Source organism: Moschus berezovskii, chromosome 4 (genome assembly GCF_049115385.1).
Source record: "Moschus berezovskii isolate FMDL1 chromosome 4, NW_MosBer_1.0, whole genome shotgun sequence".
In the NCBI taxonomy this organism is placed as follows: domain Eukaryota; kingdom Metazoa; phylum Chordata; class Mammalia; order Artiodactyla; family Moschidae; genus Moschus; species Moschus berezovskii.
The window spans coordinates 74747024-74768173 of NC_142463.1; the positions used below are offsets into that span (position 1 = coordinate 74747024).

General features: G+C 39.6%; 1 non-coding gene and 1 pseudogene across 1 annotated transcript; one reads left to right on the top strand and one right to left on the bottom strand.

Annotated features, from left to right (window-relative positions):
- Nucleotides 1-8191: 8191 nt before the first annotated feature.
- Nucleotides 8192-8263, bottom strand: TRNAC-GCA (transfer RNA cysteine (anticodon GCA)). The gene has a single exon. It is a non-coding gene; the product is annotated as a tRNA-Cys (tRNA).
- Nucleotides 8264-12188: 3925 nt separating this feature from the next.
- Nucleotides 12189-12567, top strand: LOC129541098 (large ribosomal subunit protein eL36 pseudogene; annotated as a pseudogene).
- The last annotated feature ends 8583 nt before the right edge of the window (nucleotides 12568-21150 follow it).

Genomic DNA, 21150 nt, shown 5'->3' on the forward strand with positions numbered 1-21150 from the left:
TTGTTGTCAAGCTGGGTCACCATTACATCCAGGTGTTAGTTGGTAGGAAAGTCTTTAGACACCAGTCACTTTCCTGTATATCCTGTTGGAGAGAACTTTGAAACTAAGGGAAGCAGAGATGTGTGTGGCTGGGTATCCATGTGGTTGGCTTGAATTCTGCTACTCTGCAAAGACAGGAAAGAGGATTTCAAGAAATATCTAGTCATCTCTGCATAATTCTGTGCTTTATTTATCTTAAGAGGGGACATGTTGATAGTAAATTGTCTTAAATTTTTTCACAAACCTTGATTAACCACTCTCCTGTGGTATGTGGTTCATTGCCAATTTTTTATTACCAGAAACAAAGCAACAGTTAATAATTTGTAGTTAACTTTTTAGATTATCTCCTTCAGATATATTCCTAGAAATATAATTACTGATAATACTTGAAACATTTTGTTATTATTATTATTTTTTTTTAATTATCTCCTCAAAACACTATAGCCGTGTTTCATTTACCTACAGAGCACCTTTCTCTTGCTGGAAATAAATTTAGAACTCAAAACTTTTTATTTCTTTTTATATGAGGGAGAAAAACCCTACCTTGCTGTTTTAACAGGCATTTATTTGTTATTTAAACATGTTCCCCCCCAATTGGCTTCCCTGGTGGCTCAGATGGTAAAGCGTCTACCTGCAGTGCAGGAGACCCGGGTTCAATCACTGGGTTTGGGCGATCCCCTGGAGAAGGAAATGGCAACCCACTCCAGTACTCTTGCCTGGAAAATCCCATGGACTGAGGAGCCTGGTAGGCTACAGTCCATGGGGTGGCAAAGAGTTGTACTCGACTGAGTGACTTCACTTTCCCCCCTAATGATTTTTTAGCTAATTGCATTTCTTGCATTTACCTCTAAGAGTATTTGTATTGAATTGAATACGTTTATATACATTAATCCGTTGTCATATTTGTTACCAGTATGTGTCCTTCTTAAGTTTTTCCAGATTTGTTATTAGAAGATATTACTGATTAGTGTATATTGATTGCACAAAATTATGCTCCAGTAACAACCCTCATTAAAAGTTTTTACTTCTCTGGGCAATATTATTGAGCAGTCAACCTTTTTATTGCTTGTCCTTAGAAGTTTTAGGCATATATAACTCAAGCTTGAGTAACTTGATACTGTTTGTTCTCTTTAGTGAGGCTGAGTCATAGTTTGGGGAAGTGTTACAGAGTCCAGGGAAAATGTCTCCTATTTTCTGCATTTCCTTCAGAATATAAACTCAAGTGTATGATCTGGGATAATGTTGGTCCATTGTATTCATTTTGTCGTTTGAAAGGAATTTGAAAGAGGAAGTTGCAAAGTCAATGAGATCTCTTCTCATTGTTCAACTTTTTTGCACGGTCGGTTGCTTCTTTCATTCTCACCAAAATGGCACGGTCTCAAACAACTTTCTTTCAATACATCCTATCACCTAATGATGTGTTCTTACATACTTTTTTAGGTTCATACTCAATAGGTATGCATGAAAACATGTGAAAATTTGATCTCTCAAAATATATAATTGCATTGTGAAATAAAGACAGTTTAAGAATAAAAAGTCATCTTTCAGTAAGACCTACTCTGATCATCCTTTTTAAAAATCAAACCCTTACTACCATCTCTACCCATTCTTCTTTTCTGGTTAATTTTTTCTACATCATATTATTTCTTTCTAACATACTATAATATTTACTTTTTTAAATTGTCTGTCTCTCTCAAATAGAGTATAAATAAGTCCCATGAGGAAAAATTTTTGTCCGCTTAGTTCACTCATGCAGCCCCAACGTCTAGAATAGTCCCTGGCACATCGGTTCAGTTCAGTTCAGTCACTCAGTCGTGTCCGACTCTTTGCGACCCCATGAATCACAGCACGCCAGGCCTCCCTGTCCATCACCAACTCCCGGAGTTCACTCAAACTCATGTCCATCGAGTCGGTGATGCCATCAGCCATCTCATTCTCTGTCGTCCCTGTCTCCTCCCACCCCCAATCCCTCCTAGCATCAGACTCTTTTCCAGTGAGTCAACTTGTCGCATGAGGTGGCCAAAGTATTGCAGTTTCAGCTTTAGCATCAGTCCTTCCAACGAACACCCAGGATTGATCTCTAGAATGGACTGGTTGGATCTCCTTGCAGTCCAAGGGACTCTCAAGAGTCTTCTCCAGCACCACAGTTCAAAAGCATCATTTCTTCGGCGATCAGCTTTCTTCACAGTCCAACTCTCACATCCATACATGAGCACGGGAAAAAAAATAGCCTTGACTAGACAGACCTTTGTTGGCAAAGTAATGTCTCTGCTTTTTAATATACTATCAAGTTTGGTCATAACTTTCCTTCCAAGGAGTAAGAGTCTTTTAATTTCATGGCTGCAATCAGCATCTGCAGTGATTTTGGAGACCAAAAAAATAAAGTTTGACACTGTTTCCACTGTTTCCCCATCTATTTGCCATGAAGTGATGGGACCAGATGGCATGATCTTCGTTTTCTGAATGTTAAGTTTCAAGCCAAACTTTTCACTCTCCTCTTCCACTTTCATCAAGAGGCTTTTGAGTTCCTCTTCACTTTCTGCCATAAGGGTGGTGTCATCTGCATATCTGAGGTTATTGATATTTCTCCCAGCAATCTTGATTCCACCTGGTGCTTCTTCCAGCCCAGCGTTCCTCATGATGTACTCTTCATATAAGTTAAATAAGAAGAGTGACAATATACAACCTTGACGTACTCCTTTTCCTATTTGGAACCAGTCTGTTGTTCCATGACGAGTTCTAACTGTTGCTTCCTGACCTGCATACAGGTTTCTCAAGAGGCAGGTCAGGTGGTCTGGTATTCCCATGTCTTTCAGAATTTTCCACAGTTTATTGTGATCCACACAGTCAAAGGCTTTGGCATAGTCAATGAAGCAGAAATAGATAGTTTTCTGGAACTCTCTTGCTTTCTCCATGATCCAGTGGATGTTGGCAATTTGATCTCTGGTTCCTCTGCCTTTTCTAAAACCTGCTTGAACATCTGGAAGTTCACGGTTCACATATTGCTGAAGCCTGGCTTGGAGAATTTTGAGCATGACTTTACTAGCGTGTGAGATGAGTGCAATTGTGCGGTAGTTGACTTTACTAGTGTGTGAGATGAGTGCAATTGTGCAGTAGTTTGAGCATTCTTTGGCATTCCCTTTCTTTGGGATTGGAATGAAGACTGACCTTTTACAGTCCTGTGGCCACTGCTGAGTTTTCCAAATCTGCTGGCATATTGAGTGCAGCACTTTCACAGCATCATCTTTCAGGATTTGAAATAGCTCAATTGGAATTCCATCACCTCCACTAGCTTTGTTCATAGTGATGCTCTCTAAGGCCCACTTGACTTCACATTCCAATATGTCTGGCTCCAGGTGAGTGATCACGCCATCGTGATTATCTTCATCGTGAAGATCTTTTTGTACAGTTCTTCTGTGTATTCTTGTCACTTCTTCTTAATATCTTCTGCTTCTGTTAGGTCCATACCATTTCTGTCCTTTATCAAGCCCATCTTTGCATGAAATGTTCCTTTGGAATCACTAATTTTCTTGAAGAGATATCTTGTTTTTCTTATTCTGTTGTTTTCCTCTATTTCTTTGCACTGATTGCTGAGGAAGGCTTTCTTATCTCTCCTTGCTATTCTTTGGAACTCTGCATTCAGATGCTTGTATCCTTCCTTTTCTCTTTTGCTTTTCGCTTCTCTTCTTTTCACAGCTATTTGTAAGACCTCCTCAGACAGCCATTTTGCATTTCTTTTCCATGGGGATGGTCTTCGTCCCTGTCTCCTGTACAATGTCACGAACCTCTGTCCAGAGTTCATCAGGCACTCTATCTATCAGATCTAGTCCCTTAAATCTATTTCAAACTTCCACTGTATAATCATAAGGGATTTGATTTAGGTCATATCTGAACGGTCTAGTGGTTTTCCCTACTTTCTTCAATTTAAGTCTGAATTTGGCAATAAGGAGTTCATGATCTGAGCCACAGTCAGCTTCTGGTCTTGTTTTTGCTAACTGTATAGAGCATCTCCATCTTTGGCTGCAAAGAATATAATCCATCTGATTTCGGTGTTGACCATCTGGTGATGTCCATGTGTAGAGTCTTCTCTTGTGTTGTTGGAAGAGGGTGTTTGCTATGACCAGTGCGTTCTCTTGGCAAAACTCTATTAGCCTTTGCCCTGCTTCATTCCATGCTCCAAGGCCAAATTTGCCTGTTACTCCAGGGTTTCTTGACTTCCTACTTTTGCATTCCAGTCCCCTGTAATGAAAAGGACATCTTTTTTGGGTGTTAGTTCTAAAAGGTCTTGTAGGTCTTCATAGAACCGTTCAACTTCGGCTTCTTCAGCGTTACTGGTTGGGGCATAGACTTGGATTACTGTAATATTGAGTGGTTTGCCTTGGAAACGAACAGAGATCATTCTGTCGTTTTTGAGATTGCATCCAAGTACTGCATTTCAGACTTTTTTGTTGACCCTGATGGCTACTCCATTTCTTCTAAGGGATTCCTGCCCACAGTAGTAGATATAATGGTCATCTGAATTAAATTCACCCATTCCAGTCCATTTTAGTTCACTGATCCTAGAATGTCTATGTTCACTCTTGCCATCTCCTGTTTGACCACTTCCAATTTGCCTTGATTCATGGACCTAACATTCCAGGTTCCTATGCAATATTGCTCTTTACTGCATCGGACCTTACTTCTATCACCAGTCACATCCACAACCGGGTATTTGTTTCGCTTTGGCTCCATCCCTTCATTCTTTCTGGAGTTATTTCTCAACTGATCTCCAGTAGCATATTGGGCACCTACCGACCTGGGGAATTCCTCATTCAGTATCCTATCATTTTGCCTTTTGATACTGTTCATGGGGTTCTCAAGGCAAGTATACTGAAGTGGTTTGCCATTCCCTTCTCCAGGGGATCACATTCTGTCAGACCTCTCCACCATGACCCGTCCATCTTGGGTGGCCCCACACGGCATGGCTTAGTTTCATTGAGTTAGACAGGGCTGTGGTCCATATGATCAGATCAACTAGTTTCTATGATTTCAGTTTTTCTGCCCTCTGATGCCCCCTCGCGAAACCTACCGTCTTATTTGGGTTTCTCTTACCTTGGTCATGGAAAATCTATTCACAGCTGCTCCAGCAAAGTGCAGCCGCTGTACCTTACCTTGGACAAGGGGTATCTCCTCAAGGCTGCCCCTCTGACCTTGAACATGGAGTAGCTCCTCTTGGCCCTCCTGTGCCCGTGCAGCCACCGCCTCTTGGATTGTGACAGCTCCTCTTGGCCACCGCCCTGACCTTGGGCGTGGGGTAGCTCCTCTCCACCACCCTTCTGCGCAGTCGGTTGCGTGGAGCCTCTCTCGCATCTGTGCCGCCTGAGCCGGAGTCTCTTGCGTCCCTGGCACATAGTACATCTTAAAAAATAATTGTTAAGTGAATGGGGAAACATTACAGTGACTTACAACAACAAAAATTTTCTTCACTCATGTAACATGTCTTTCAAGGATTAGAGGCATCCTTGCTTCATGATCTTCTCATTCTGAGACTCAGCTGACAAAATAGCCATAATCTTGGCTATTTTGAGAAAATAAAACTTGATGAGGGAACTCAGGACAGCGATTCCATCTTCAGTTGGCAGCACGGATCCCTTTCATAAACATTCCCTTGGCCAAGGCAATTAATTTGGCCAGACAGGATATCAGTGGGTTGGGGATATATGATCATCTCACCAGGATGGGCAGTGGACATTTGAAACAGTTATACAGTCTACCACACTGATGTTCTCCTTATTTGCCTTCCTATAACACATATGAGAAAGTCGCCTGAAAGCAGAGAAAAATCTCAACAGCGTATTGATATTCTCTTAAAAAATGACAGTGCCAAAGGAAATAATAATAGATTATAATTTGCAGTTTGTGGGTACCTCGGTGAGAATAATTGTTCTAAAAGAGATCACAATTAGAAGTAAATTTGAGTTCTTCCAACTACACATTCCCGTGTGCTCTCTCTCCTTTTCTTTCTTGTTGTTAAAAGACATTCCATCCAAGGGCTGTCACTTTTCGAAGATGCAATAACTATAATGTTACCTGCCTTAGACACTAAGCAGAATTCTCAATGCAATATTCAAAATGAGAATGGGTTATATATGTAACCACTCTATGAAGCTTAAGAAATCCCAAACCAAACATATTGCAAAACTTAATTGAAAAAGAAGAAAAAACTTTTTATAGTGACAAAGGCAAAAGCTATAAACCTCCACAGAAGTTTAGGATCATTCCTCAAAATTAAAGTAATTTTGAGTATCAGTAGAGAATACCTGGCGCAATTTCAAACCAAGTGGTAGATAGATTCCCCAGGGGTGTCAGAGATTAGTTGAGGTATGGAAGGGAAGGATAAACCCATGTATACAACTCACAGCACAAATAACAAACTTACATAAACAATTTATTTGCCCTAAATTGATTTCTTAATCAACTGCATGGAACAACCAAAAATATACTTCTTATTAACCTGCCCTGAATGTTGCAGATTAATAATGGCTATAAATGCCCTCCCACAAATGTATTAATTAACAGTATTATTTAATAAGCCACTTTTTATTCTGAGTTTCTCCTTTCATCCTTATTGTTTTGTTTTCCTCTTTCCTTTGAAGTTGACTCCAATACACCAGAAAGTATGCTGAGAGCTAAGGATATATAAAATATGTTTCATTCCCATAAGGAGTTTACAACCTGGTAGCACACAGGTTTGCTGTTGTTACTGTTTACTTGCTAAGTCATGTCTGATTCTTTTGCAACCCCATAGACTGTAGCCAGTCAGGCTACTCTGTCCATATTTATCAAGCAAGAATATGGAGTGGGTTGCCATTTCCTTCTCCAGAGGATCTTCCCAACCCAGGGATCAAACCCACATCTCCTGCATTGGCAGGCATATTCTTTACCACTGAGCCACCAGGGAAACCCCACACCAAAAAGTCAGTCAGTCAGTAATTAAAAAGAGACCAATTGCTTCCATAAAGATATTTGTGTGGGAATTCAGTGACAAAGCACCAGCTCAGTATAGAGCTCACAGAAACCCAAGTGTGAAGAATGAATAGGTGGGCTTGGGAGTGAGAGGACTGGTAGTTAGATGGAGCAAGGTATGCAAAGTGGAAAGATCTGGGAGAGTCCAGACTAGAGGCCCTGAAGTATGAGTTGTGCCTAGAAAAGCAGTGGGTGATGGGACCACAGCCATGGTTCTTAATGGAGAATGGAGGGATGGGGAGAAAGGTGAGAGATTTTGCTACCCAAGGGAATTTCTGCAATGTCTGGAGGTGTTTTTGATTGCTACAACTTGAGAGGCTTGCTACTGGCCTCTAGTGAGTAGAAGCCAGGAATGCTGCTAAACATCTTGCAATGCACAGGACTATCCCTATAACAAAAGACTGTTTAGTCTACAAGATCAGTAGTGCCAAGGTTGAGAAATCCTGGGCTAGAGAATAGTAGAAGCCATGATCCTCCTACATACTCCCGATTTTTAGGAATAGAGAGCTTAAAAAAAGGAAAGAAAAAACTTTTTAATATCATTATTGCTTTCAGCATTTGGCTGGCATTGCTGTTCTTGCTTGAAGAGATAAGTCATCGATGAACAGGAGTATCTCATTATGTTGATTCTAAGGTCTGAGAGTCCCTTGGACTGCAAGGAGATCCAACCAGTCCATTCTAAAGGAGATCAGTCCTGGGTGTTCATTGGAAGGACTGATGCTAAAGCTGAAACTCCAATACTTGGCCCACCTCACACGAAGAGTTGACTCACTGGAAAAGACTCTGATGCTGGGAGGGACTGGGGGCAGGAGGAGAAGGGGACGATACAGAATGAGATGTCTGGATGGCATCACCGACTTGATGGACATGAGTTTGAGTGAACTCTGGGAGTTGGTGATGGACAGGGAGGCCTGGTGTGCTGTGACTCATGGGGTTGCAAAGAGTCGGACACGACTGAGCAACTGAACTGAACTGAAGGTCTATCAAGGAATTTTTGAATTATACATAGATCCTACCATAAGAAAGAAAGAGAGAAAGTGAAGTCACTCTGAAACCCCATGGACTGTAGCCTACCAGGCTCCTCCGTCCATGGAATTTTCCAGGCAAGAGTACTGGAGTGGGTTGCCATTTCCCTCTCCAGGGGATTTTCCCAACCCAGGAATCGAACCTGGGTCTCCTGCATTGCAGGCAGATGCTTTACCATCTAAGCCACCAGGGAAGCCCATAGACCATCATTTATTTGGAAAAAATTCCATGATAACTATATCTGTAATTGATCAAATCAGTGATTTTATCCTGAATTAAACACATTAGTAGAACAGGTTTTTTTTAAATTCCAAACAAACAGCTCTGCCCTGCAATGACACAGAATAAACCCACCAGGCTCAGTAGACCTATTGGGATTTATCCCTTAATCTTACCTTTTTTCCTAGCATTGTATGTTTGAATTCTTCCATCCTAAAAGAAGGAAAAAAGACTTCTTTCCAGAAATAAAGGAAAAAAGTTCATTTTAAGAAGGAAAGTCTTTGTCCCATAAAATCTAGTGACTTTCCCCATTTCCACTACAGCAAAGTCCTGTTTCTCTTGCAGGACTTTTGTCTAAAGTTGTGATGCATATTGAATATACAAATGAACAAATTAATTCCATAAAAGTAAGAATGAAAAACATTCTAATTATACTGGAGTCTTGTATCAGCCGTTTAATCCTCAAGTGGTTTGGTCAATAGGTAAAACTACTCCAAGGTTCTCTTGGTTACTGGAGTCAAAGTTATATTATTAACTCTTAAAAATTAAACTATAGGGATTTTTTAAATTAAGAATCAAACTATAGTTACTATATGTTACATATAACATACATATTGTATTTATTTATATAATCACAGTTCTCATAAAGCAGACAGTGGAAAATCCCTTGTTATTGGAGTTTGTTTTCTGTTCATTGTCAGGATTAGCATTCAAACTCTGAGATATTTCAGGTCATCTGAAATAATCCAGTGCATTTATCATTTGTTCACATGCCCTCTCTCTACCTTAGTTATGATTCCCTTCTTTCATGCTGAAATTCAAGACAAAGTAAGATTATAATACAATTATGTGTGCAGTTGTCCAGCAAAATTTTCCTTCTTGTATAAAGAAAATCTGTTTTTCCAATATTTCTATTAGAATTGGTTAAATTTACCCCCAATTGTTGTTTGTGGTTTGCCGATTAGTTTTGCTAATGAATTAACTAGTGCAGCCGACCACTTGCAGAGCTATTCTCAGTATAATGAATGTAATTATTTAGCACTAAACCAGGACAGCATCTTTCTTCTTCTGTGACAAGCATAATTCTTTATTCTCCCATTAGCCAGGTGCCCTGGTCTCTGTAAACTAGTTATTGACCTGCTCATTTAAGGAGCTTCACTCTAAATGCTTCTTCCCTTATTTAAGCTCCTATAATTTCTCTTCGCCATACGGGGTTAGCATGTAAAGAGTTCATTGTTCATTTATTGTGAGTAAAGCAAGGCGTCAGGGAGCTATTCTTAGATAGATGCTCAGACTCCTGAGCCCTGCTTACTTGTCCCTGGTTATAATGGATACAAAACCGTATGGGGCTGAGCGAGCATCATGTAAGCTCCATAGGAAATCTGAGGCAATGAATCATGGAGCTGGACTCCTGCTGGGGACTGTGTGCCTGAACAGACTACAAATAGACAGAAAAGCAGCTTAAGCAAGAGGCTTTCTTATGACAGGAATGCATATATTAGGCATAAGAGGAGACTATTTGGATAAGGATGTTTATATATAAAGGACAATAATAATTCCTCTAGCCAGACTCTGAGAGAGCAAACTGTTAGTGAAGAACAATGCCCCTGGGCCCACGTTGACGTGATTCAGGCGTATCTTCTGCCACCATTTAATATCCTTTAAAAAAAAATGTCACACGATATTGGATCACCTTGGCCATGATGTATTGTGTCAGGGCACATGCAGTGAGACATAGTGAGATGTGACTGGCGAAGCCCAAAGTAAAGATTAGATGTCAGAAATTAAAGAAAAAGCCATGGCCATCATTCATGTTTGAACTTTCCTTTGAAACTGGGGAAAAATTAAAAGAGTTTTTAAAATTACATAGGAAAGAAAGTGGCATATATAACATTTGGAGGAGTATGTTCTTTCCCCCCCACATTTTCTTTAATAGCAAGTCAGGTTATACCTGACCTCTATCTATAGAAATGTAATTGTGTTGTTAAAAAAAAAAATGTAAGCAATAAACACCCCCACCTAGGGGAAACCTTGTTAACATTTTTATTAAATTTTTATGTTTGAATAATGATACTTTAATATATCTTTCTCTTGACTGCAATTCCCAGAGTCCTTTTAAGACTAACTTGGCTTGACAGCCCAGGAATTTTGAGATAAAGAAAAGACAAATTAGGACCAGGTCTATAGGGGGAAACAAGATTATATTGGAAAGTTTACCTCGTGAAGGGAGCAGGCACAGAATCTACTGGTTTTCGTTCAAAGCTGTTTATGTATATGTATGGTGAGTGAGAACAGTCATATAAACATATACATAAACATGTTTACATTCTCCCCCATGCATGCTCCCTGGGCTTTTTAAGCTAACCAGACATGTACAAACATGGATGGAAATAATCAGTTTCTTTCAGAATAACAAATGTGACTCAAGCTGGGAATTTGCCCAATGAAGAAAACACTCAATTAGGAAGATTACCGAAGAAGAGAATGAGCTAAATAAGCAAAGGATAGACTTATAGCAAATTACCTTGGAGGTGTTTTGAATTTTTGATAAAGCTGATCTGTTGTGGGTTTGGTGAGCAGGTGCTTTTATGGACATTCTAAATAAAATAATGCTTCCATCAAATAAAAATTAGATAGCACCTCATCACATTCTTAAGACACAAATTGAGCTCCTGAACTCAAGGAACTGAAGTCAAAACTCCCTTGCTAAAGCCTTTAAAGCTTCAGAAATATTCTACCATTCTTGAGGATAACTGTAACCACTAATGGCAACAGGCTGGGTGGGAGGCTGAGTAAATAAGATTTGTTAGGGCACTGTAGTCTATGTGCCACAAATCCTCTGGCATAGAATATGTTCAAAAAATAAAATGGCATTTTAAATGACGTTATATTGTGTATTAGCTGTCTTGTGTTACTGGCTTGATAGTAAAACAGTGCAAGAAGTAAAGATCCAGAAATTCTCAGGTAGATAGTGAAAGCTAAACACATTTTTTTCATTATGTTGTAAATATTTGATACATAAACATTTTAAATTTATATGTAATCAAATGTGTGTTTTTCTCCCTTCACAGCTTGTATGTTTATGCCTTCCCTGAGGTTAATTATGATCTTATATTACTTTCTTTTTTTTTAAATGCTGCTTTTGACATTTAGATCTTAAAGTCACTTGAAACTGATTTTTACAGTTTATGTGAGGTAGGGATAGAGCTGATGCAAAATCATTTGTCCTACTTGATAATTCCTTTCTATGGTACAGTATCACCACTGAATATAGTAATTGGCCATTACTAAGTTATTATTATAATAAGTTGTAGGGGCCTGTTTTTAAGCAATCTATTTTATTTCAGAATTTTTTTTACACTAATACAACAGTATTTGTAATTATAGCTTTGTAGTAATATTTCCGGAGAAGGCAATGGCAAGCCACTCCAGTACTCTTGCCTAGAAAATCCCATGGATGGAGGAGGCTGGTAGGCTGCAGTCCGTGGGGTCGCTAAGGGTCGGACACGACTGAGTGACTTCACTTTCACTTTTCCCTTTCACACATTGGAGAAGGAAATGGCAACCCACTCCAGTGTTCTTGCCTGGAGAATCCCAGGGAAGGGGGAGCCTTGTCGTTTTCCATCTATGGGGTCACACAGAGTCGGACACGACTGAAGTGACTTAGCAGCAGCAGCAGCAGCAGCAGTAATATTTCTGGACTCTTGATATGGTAAATCTTCCTACCTTCTACTTCCTCAAAAAATTTTTTCCCCAATATATTTAGCCAATTGACCTTCATATTTCCATAAGAATTTTAGTTCATGAAAGTTCATGAAATCAAGGTTCATGAAAAATCTTTTTTTAAAAAAATTAGATTTGCAGAGATATCCCAGAGTTCCACTCCTTGGAGGTCCTTCCGCCACGGAAGCCATTGTAGAACAACAACCATGGCTCTGCGCTACGCCATGGCTGTGGGCATCGACAAGGGTCACAAGGTGACCAAGAACGTGGGCAAGCTGAGGCACAGCCGCCGCCGCGGGCGTCTCACCAAAAACACCAAGTTAGTGCGGGACATGATCCGGGCGGTGTGTGGCTTCGCCCCTTACGAGCAACGAGCCATGGAGCTGCTCAAGGTCTCCAAGGACAAGCGGGCCCTCAAGTTCATCAAGAAAAGGGTGGGGACACACATCCGCGCGAAAAGGAAGAGAGAAGAGCTGAGCAACGTCTTGGCCGCCATGAGGAAAGCGGCAGCCAAGAAGGACTGAGCCCTTCCCCTCTGTTCACAATAAATCTTGCAAAAAAAAAAAAAAATTAGATTTGCATTTAATTAATATATTAATTTAGAAAAACTGTTTAAATATTGTTGAGTCTTCCCACCTGTGAACACATTACATTGCTTCATTTGTGTGTTCATTATGTCTCACAATATAGTTTTACTATTTTTCGGCAAGCCACTCCAGTACTCTTGCCTAGAAAATCCCATGGATGGAGGAGCCTGGTAGGCTGCAGTCTGTGGGGTCGCTAAGGGTAGGACACGACTGAGGGACTTCACTTTCACTTTTCACTTTCCACTTTCACACATTGGAGAAGGAAATGGCAACCCACTCCAGTGTTCTTGCCTGAAGAATCCCAGGGACGGGGGAGCCTGGTGGGCTTCCATCTATGGGGTCACACAGAGTCGGACATGACTGAAGTGACTTAGCAGTAGCAAATGAAATTTGAATGTCTTTTGTGAAATTTATTACTGTGTTGATTCCAACCTTTGTGTCCCTTTTAAATGAAGATTTTTTTCATTATACTTTCTATTTTTGTATATTGAATTTGTGTCCAGAATACTTGCTTACTAGTTTGTAAATTTTCTTGGGTTTCCTATGCAGACAATCACATTGTTCCTGAAAATGAGATTTTTTAAATTTCTTTTTTTCTATCCAAATAGATTTTATTTCCTTTTATAATTTATTTGTATTAGCTACACCCTCCAAGCAATGAATTAAAAGCAGTGATAGTAAGCACTCTAGTCTTGATCCTGATTTAGGAAATAAAAAGCTTCTATGTTTCACCCTTAAGTATAATATTATTGTAGTTTTAGTGAATGTAACTTTGTTAGGCTAAGAAATTGTTCTTCTATTCCTATTTCGATTATAGTTTTATTTTGTTATTAATGTAGTATGTTGGATTTTTCTGTGTCTATTGATGTGGTTATGTTTCTTTCATCTTTGATTTGTCATCAGAGATTGCATGCAAAGTGGCTAAGTTGTGTCCAACTCTTTGTGACCCTATGGACTGTAGACTGCAGGCTCCTCTGTCCATGGGATTCTCCAGGCAAAAATACTGGAGTGGGTTGCCATTTCCTTCGCCAGGGGATCTTTCCGACCCAAGGATCAAACCCATGTCTCTAATGTCTCCTGCACAGGCAGGCAGGTTCTTTACCACTAGCACCACCTGGGAAGCCCATGAGAAATTACATTAATGTATATTGTCCAGTATCAAAACTTGCGTACACCCAACTCGATGGGAATGTATAATTTTTTTCCTCTAGTAGCCTTTTAAAAATACTTGAGAAATTTGTCTTTTTTCTATTTTTGGAATATTTTACATAAAATTTATATTATATGTGTTTAAAACATTAAGAGAATTATGTTTAACTGCCAAAGTCTGTCATTTGAGGATATGTGGACAGAATATATTTTTAAATAGTGATTAAATATAAAGACTTTTAAGTTTAATCAAGTGAGTCAGGCACATTAACAAGTGAGAAGGCACGTTATCTTCTTTTGGTAAATTGTTTATGCAAACCTTCAAATTTATAAATTTATAAGTAGATTTATAAGCATTCCAAATTCAAAGTTTTAATAGTATTATGCTATAGTTGTGCTTTTTAAAAATAACTCTATCTGTAGTTATGGATTCTAGCTGCTGTAGATTTATGCTTTGATGGACTTCCCTGGTGGTTCAGATGGTAAAGAATCTGCCTGTAATGAAAGAGATCCAGGTTCAATCCCTGAGTCAGGAAGTTCTCCTCGAGAAAGGAATGGCTACTCACTCCAGAATACTTGACAGGAGAATTCCATGGACAGAGGAGACTGGTGGGCAACTACATGGGGTCACAAAGAGTTGGACACAACTGAGCAACTAACACTTTCACTTGCTACTGAGTTAGAAGGAACATGTTTTATTTCTATGCTTTTAGTAGTTAGCCTTCAAATTTTAATATAATGAGTAACTTTTAAATTTAATCATATTCTCTATCTACTCTGAAATTTGCACAGATCTTAATGCATTAACTCAGAACTCATTCAGTTTTACATGTGTTGCTTGATATTTTATTTTCTCAAAAGCAATTACTTTAATTACCTCATGCCATTAATAATTGTTTGAATGTGCCTGTATTTAACTAAGGTATCTGCCTCATACTGTTTCTAATATTTCACTCCTTTATATTTCTAAATTTTCTTCTTCCTGTTTCTCACATCTCACTCCTTCCATTTCAGTTTCTTCTTCATAAAAGTACTTTTCTTTTTAGGATCTCCTTTGTGAGGATTTATGAATGAAATAATGCCTAACAATCTTTCTCAAACAGTGCTTTATGTTATACTGACTCTTTGATGACAACTTAACCGTGTAATTCAGAGGCTTATATCTTTCCTTTTCCCCTTTGCTTTTCGCTTCTCTTCTTTTCACAGCTATTTGTAAAACCTCCTCAGACAGCCATTTTGCTTTTTTGCATTTCATTTCCATGGGGATTGTCTTGGTCCCTGTCTCCTGTACAATGTCACGAACCTCCGTCCAGAGATTATCAGGCAATCTATCTATCAGATCTAGTCCCTTAAATCTATTTCAAACTTCCACTGTGTAATCATAAGGGATTTGATTTAGGTCATATCTGAATAGTCTAGTGGTTTTCCCTACTTTCTTCAATTTAAGTCTGAATTTGGCAATAAGGAGTTCATGATCTGAGCCACAGTCAGCTCCTGGTCTTGTTTTTGCTAATTGTATACAGCTTCTCCATCTTTGGCTGCAAAGAATATAATCAATCTGATTTCGGTGTTGACCACCTGGTGATGTCCATGTGTAGAGTCTTCTCTTGTGTTGTTGGAAGAGGGTGTTTGCTATGACCAGTGCGTTCTCTTGGCAAAACTCTATTAGCCTTTGCCCTGCTTCATTCCGTGCTCCAAGGCCAAATTTGCCTGTTACTCCAGGTGTTTCTTGACTTCCTACTTTTGCATTCCAGTCCCCTATAATGAAAAGGACATCATTTTTGTGTGTTACTTCTAAAAGGTCTTGTAGGTCTTCATAGAACCGTTCAACTTCAGCTTCTTCAGCATTACTGGTTGGTGCATAGACTTGGATTACTGTAAAGAAATAGAGGAAAAAAACAGAATAGGAAAAACAAGAGATCTTTTCAAGAAAATTTAAGATATCAAGGGAAGATTTCATGCAAAGATGGGCTCGATAAAGGACAGAAATGGTATGAACCTAACAGAAGCAGAAGATATCAATAAGAGGTGGCAAGAATACACAGAAGAACTGTACAAAAAAGATCTTCATGATGAAGATAATCATGATGGCGAGATCACTGACCTAGAGCCAGACATCTTGGAATATGAAGTCAAGTGGGCCTTAAAAAGCATCACTACGAACAAAGCTAGTAGAGGGATTGGAATTCCAATTGAGCTATTTCAAATCCTGAAAGATGATGCTGTGAAAGTGCTGCACTCAATATGCCAGCAAATTTGGAAAACTCACCAATGGCCACAGGACTGGAAAAGGTCAGTCTTCATTCCAATCCCAAAGAAAGGCAATGCCAAAGAATGCTCAAACTACCACACAATTGCACTCATCTCACACGCTAGTAAAGTCATGCTCAAAATTCTCCAAGCCAGGCTTTAGCAATATGTGAACCGTGAACTTCCAGATGTTCAAGCGGGTTTTAGAAAAGGCAGAGGCACCAGAGATCAAATTGCCAACATCCGCTGGATCATGGAGAAAGCAAGAGAGTTCCAGAAAAACATCTATTTCTGCTTCATCGACTATGCCAAAGCCATTGACTGTGTGGATCACAGTACACTGGAACATTCTAAAAGAGATGGGAATCCCAGACCACCTGACCTGCCTCTTGAGAAACCTGTATGCAAGTCAGGAAGCAACAGTTAGAACTAGACTTGGAACAACAGACTGGTTCCAAATAGGGAAAGGTGTATGTCAAGGTTGTATATTGTCACCCCGCTTATTTAACTTCTATGCAGAGTACATCATGAGGAATGCTGGGCTGGAAGAAGCACAAGCTGGAATCAAGATTGCTGGGAGAAATATCAATAATCTCAGATATGCAGATGACACCACCCTTATGGCAGAAAGTGAAGAGGAGCTAAAAAGCCTCTTGATGAAAGTGAAAGAGGAGAGTGAAAAGTTTGGCTTGAAACTCAACATTCAGAAAAGGAAGATCATGGCATCTGGTCCCATCACGTCATGGGAAATAGATGGGGAAACAGTGGAAACAGTGTCAGACTTTATTTTTTTGGTCTCCAAAATCACTGAAGATGCTGATTGCAGCCATGAAATTAAAAGACGCTTACTCCTTGGAAGGAAAGTTATGACCAACTGAGATAGCATATTAAAAAGCAGAGACATTACTTTGCCAACCAAGGTCCGTCTAGTCAAGGCTATGGTTTTTCCCGTGGTCATGTATGGATGTGAGAGTTGGACTGTAAAGAAAGCTGATCGCCGAAGAATTGATGCTTTTGAACTGTGGTGTTGGAGAAGACTCTTGAGAGTCCCTTGGACTGCAAGGAGATCCAACCAGTCCATTCTAAAGGAGATCAATCCTGGGTGTTCATTGGAAGGACTGATGCTAAAGCTGAAACTCCAATACTTTGGCCACCTCATGCAACAAGTTGACTCACTGGAAAAGAGTCTGATGCTAGAAGGGATTGGGGGTGGGAGGAGAAGGGGACAACAGAGAATGAGATGGCTAGATAGCATCACCAACTCGATGGTCATGAGTTTGAGTGAACTCCGGGAGTTGGTGATGGACAGGGAGGCCTGGCGTGCTGTGATTCATGGGGTCACAAAAAGTCGGACACGACTGAGTGACTGAACTGAACTGAACTAACCATGTAAAGTTTATAGTGTCAGCTAACTTTCTCTCTAAATTTTAGAGTTATTATTCTGACATCTTCTGAGTATCATTAATGCTTTTTATCTAGGATATAACAGTTTTTCTAACTGTATCTACTGTGGATTTATTTATTTACTATTTAACATATTATCTTATTTAATTCTACTCTGGTAATGTGTTTATTACATTAGCATTGAAATTAAAGTGTTAGTTGCTCAGTCATGTCCAATTCTTTGCAACCCCATGGACTGTAGCCTGTCAGGCTCCTCTGTCAATGGAATTCTCCAGACAAGAATACCGGAGTGAGTAGCCATTTTCTCCTCCAGGGGGTCTTCCTGACTCAGGAATCAAACTGAGGTCTCCTGAATTGCAGGCAGATTCTTCACCATCTGAGCCACCAGGTAAATTAAAAACAAAAAATTAAATTAAAAGCTAAATTAAATTTATTAATTAAACAAATTTAAATAAATAAAATTAAAATGATTAAAATAAATTTTCTTTAATGAAGAATTACCTATTATCTATAATTTTCCTCTCACAATGTTCCTGATACACTAATAACGATAGATCCTTTATTTTAGAAATAATGATCTAAAACAAAGTTAGTAGCTCATGGATTGACTATAAATTGGAAATGATCATAATGTATTTAGTGAAAGTTGATTCAGTCTCTGAGCTAAACTTTTTTTGCTTCTGTTATTTTTGCTCATTTTTTCCTAATAAAGGATTAGGATGTTAATTATAATCCATCTGTATATTTGAAAAAATAATAATCATGTATATGCTACTATCTATTAAGTGATTACCCTGGACAGACATTGTTATACATGTCCCATATATGTTATCTAATTCAGTCACAGAATTCTCCTATATTATTAGTATTAATTGCACCAGTTTTTTAGACAAGAGAACTACACTGTGACTTGGTCAGCAATGGATCCAGGATTTGAGTACAGGTTTATTTGAATTAAAACATGTGCTCTTAAGCCTCTGGGAGCATATAGCCTAGAGAGAAAGGACATATTAAGAGAAACAGTAATTTCTATCTAGCATATAACAGTGTGTAAATAAAAAAAAGGGTAACTTTTTGTAAAAATAGGTATGGCTTTTCTATTTGGCTTCTGGCAGGTAATCTCTCAGTCTTTGGAGTCTGATAGGGTTGTTTTTGTTTGCTTGTGGTCATGCTGCATAGATCAGCAATCTCATTCAGCTAGGTGCTTGGGTTAATCAGTCGCCTGGAGACTGAGAGACACCATTTTGGCAACCAGTCAGTCAGTCGATTATGCCTACAGGATAGAGCCCCAATAACAACTCTGGACCCTAGTCTTGGAGGAGCTTCCTTGGTTGGCAATATTCCATGCATACTATCTCACATTGATGCCAATGAGGAGGGGACAAAGGAAGTTCCATGTTTAATATTTAAATATTTTTTAATATAAGTGAAAGTCGCTCAGCTGAGTCTGACTCTTTGCAACCCCAAATATATTGTATGTGTGTGTTCAAACCAGCTTGAACATCTGGAAGTTCACGGTTCATGTATTGCTGAAGCCTGGCTTGGAGAATTTTGAGCATGACTTTACCAAGTCCAACTTTTTGTGACCCTATGGACTGTAGCCCACCAGGCTCCTCCATACATGGAATACTCCAGGCAAGAATACTGGAGTGGGTTGTCATGCCCTCCTCCAAGAATGTTCCCAGCCCAAGGATTGAACCTGCGTCTCTTAAGTCTCCAGCATTGTCAGGCGCTTCTTTACCACTGGCACCACCTGGGAAGACACTACATACATTGCATAAGTGCCACCAAAACAAAACAAAATACCAATCAAATATGCTGTAACATGTATGAACTTCCACGTGTTCAAGCTGGTTTTAGAAAAGGCAGAGGCACCAGAGATCAAATTGCCAACATCAGCTTGATCATGGAAAAAGAAAGAGAGTTCCAGAAAAACATCTATTTCTGTTTTACTGACTATGCCAAAGCCTTTGACTGTGTGGATCACAATAAACTGTGGAACATTCTGAAAGAGATGGGAATACCAGACCACCTGACCTGCCTCTTGAGAAACCTGTATGCAGGTTAGGAAGCAACAGTTAGAACTGGACATGGAACAACAGACTGGTTCCAAATAGGAAAAGGAGTACGTCAAGGTTGTATATTGTCACCCTGCTTATTTAACTTATATGCAGAGTACATCATGAGGAACGCTGGGCTGGAAGAAACACAAGCTGGAATCAAGATTGCCAGGAGAAATATCAATAACCTCAGATATGCAGATGACACCACCCTTAAGGCAGAAAGTGAAGAGGAACTAAAAAGCTTCTTGATGAAAATGAAAGAGGAGAGTGAAAAAGTTGTCTTGAAGCTCAACATTCAGAAAACAAAGATCATGGCATCTGGTCCCATCATTTCATGGGAAATAGATGGGGAAACAGTGGAAAAAGTGGCTGACTTTATGTTTGTGGGCTCCAAAATCACTGCAGATGCTGATAGCAGCCATGAAATTAAAAGACGCTTACTCCTTGGAAGGAAAGTCATGACCAACCTAGATAGCTTATTAAAAAGCAGAGACATTACTTTGCCAACCAAGGTCCGTCTAGTTAAGACTACGGTTTTTCCTGTGGTCATGTATGGATGTGAGAGTTGAACTGTGAAGAAAGCTGATCCCCGAAGAATTGATGCTTTTGAACTGTGGTGCTGGAGATGACTCTTGAGAGTTCCTTGGACTGCAAGGAGATCCAACCAGTCCATTCTAAAGGAGATCAATCCTGGGTGTTCATTGAAAGGACTGATGCTAAAGCTGAAACTCCAATACTTTGGCCACCTCATATGAAGAATTGACTCACAGTAAAAGACCCTGATGCTGGGAGGGATTGGGGGTGGGAGGAGAAGGGGACGACAGAGGATGAGATGGCTGGATGGCATCATCGACTCAATGGATATGAGTTTGAGTGAACTCCGGGAGTTGGTGATGGACAGGGAGGCCTGGCATGCTATGATTCATGGGGTTGCAAAGAGTCGGATACGACTGAGTGACTGAACTGAACTGAATGGATGTACATTCAGATATCATCAGTGTATAAAAGCAAGGAAATTCCAAAAAAAGGTCTACTTCTGCTTCATGTACTGTGGACTGTGTGGATCACAACACACTGGAAAATTCTTAAACAGTTGAGAATACCAGACCACCTTACCTACCTCCTGAGAAAGCTGTATGCAGGAAAAGAAGCAACAGCTAGAACCGGACATGGAACAATGAACTGGTTCAAAGCTAGCAAATGAATACATCAAGGCTATATGTTGTCACCCTGCTTATTTAACTTACATGCAGAGTACATCATGTGAAATGCCAGGCTAGATGAATTACTAGCTGGAATCAAGATTGCCGAGAGAAGTATCAACAGCCTCAGATATACAGATGATACCACTTTAATAACAGAAAGTGAAGAGGAACTAAGGAGCCCCTTGATGAAAGTGAAAGAGGAGAGTGAAAAAGCTGGCTTAAAACTCAACATTCAAAAAACAAAGATCATGACATCCGGTCCTATCACTGCATGGGAAATAGATGGGGAAAATGTGGAAAGTGTCAGATTTAATTTTCTTGGGCTCCAAAATCAATGTGGATGGTGAGTGCAGCCACGAAATTTAAAGATACTTGCTCCTTGGAAGAATAGCTATGTCAGACCTAGACAGTGTTTTAAAAAGCAGAGACATCATTTTGCTGACAAAGGTCCATATAGTCAAAGCCATGGTTTTTCCAGTA